We start from the raw sequence: 1,049 nt of genomic DNA on the forward strand, positions 1-1,049 counted from the left end.
TGGTGAGGCGGCATGAGTAACAGGCGAATCGCAGCTAAAAACAATACATCTGTGGTCAGATATGGTCATGTCCACTAATTCCACAGAGGAAATGCTGACACCCAGGGTAAAAACCAAGTCCAGTGTATGACCACGGTTATGTGTTTGCCCTTTGACATGTTGTTTGAAGTTAAAAGAAGTGGCCATATTTAAAAAGTCAGTTTCATTAACATTGGTGGGGTCATCAACATGAATATTAAAATTGCCACAAAGAACAATTCTGTCATAATTTAAAACCAGAGTAGATAAAAATTCAGGAAGTTCTGATAAAAATCCTCCAGGCGGTTTTGGGGGGCGATAAATTATAACAAATATGATAGGTTGCAGCCCTCCAACTTTAAGAGTGAGAACTTCAAAGGAGTTAAATTCATCACAGCGTACTTGATGACATTTAAAATTTTTCCTATACACGCTCACTAGCCCACCACCATGACCACTGACCCTCGGTTGACTAAAGCAATCATATTGAGGCGGACACAGTTCAGCTAGCTGGCTATAGTCATTCATTTGCAACCAGGATTCAGTTAAAAACATAAAATCTAGATTTGCAGACAATATGTTAAAAACAACCAAAAAAATTATCCCAAACCCAAACCCAAATCTCCTTCCATGTGTCTTAAGATCATCTTTTGCAGTCTGAAGAATTGTACAAATATGGATAAACCTGATCACTTTTGGAAATTCTAGATCTTTTTCTAGGTTGTACATGCAAAAGGTAATGGTTCAGTAATGCAGATGTTGTGTGATGAATAAAACAGAGAGCCTGAGAGAAAAGTTTAAACTCTTCCAACTGTCACGCCTCCAAACTGCCCACTTGCTTCAAATAATGGTTGTGATTGTCTGATGCACCCCCCGACACTCCTCCATTCCCACCTTAAATCAGACCAGTACTTTGCCTGAAGCATACTGAGGCCTTCACCCTTTGGTTTCCAGTTGTCACCCCTAAGTTTCCAATTGAGACACAGCATGATGGAAGACATACATAAAGAGCTGAGTGAAATTTGTCCGCC

This window comes from Micropterus dolomieu, linkage group LG18 (assembly GCF_021292245.1).
Source record: "Micropterus dolomieu isolate WLL.071019.BEF.003 ecotype Adirondacks linkage group LG18, ASM2129224v1, whole genome shotgun sequence".
In the NCBI taxonomy this organism is placed as follows: Eukaryota; Metazoa; Chordata; class Actinopteri; order Centrarchiformes; family Centrarchidae; genus Micropterus; species Micropterus dolomieu.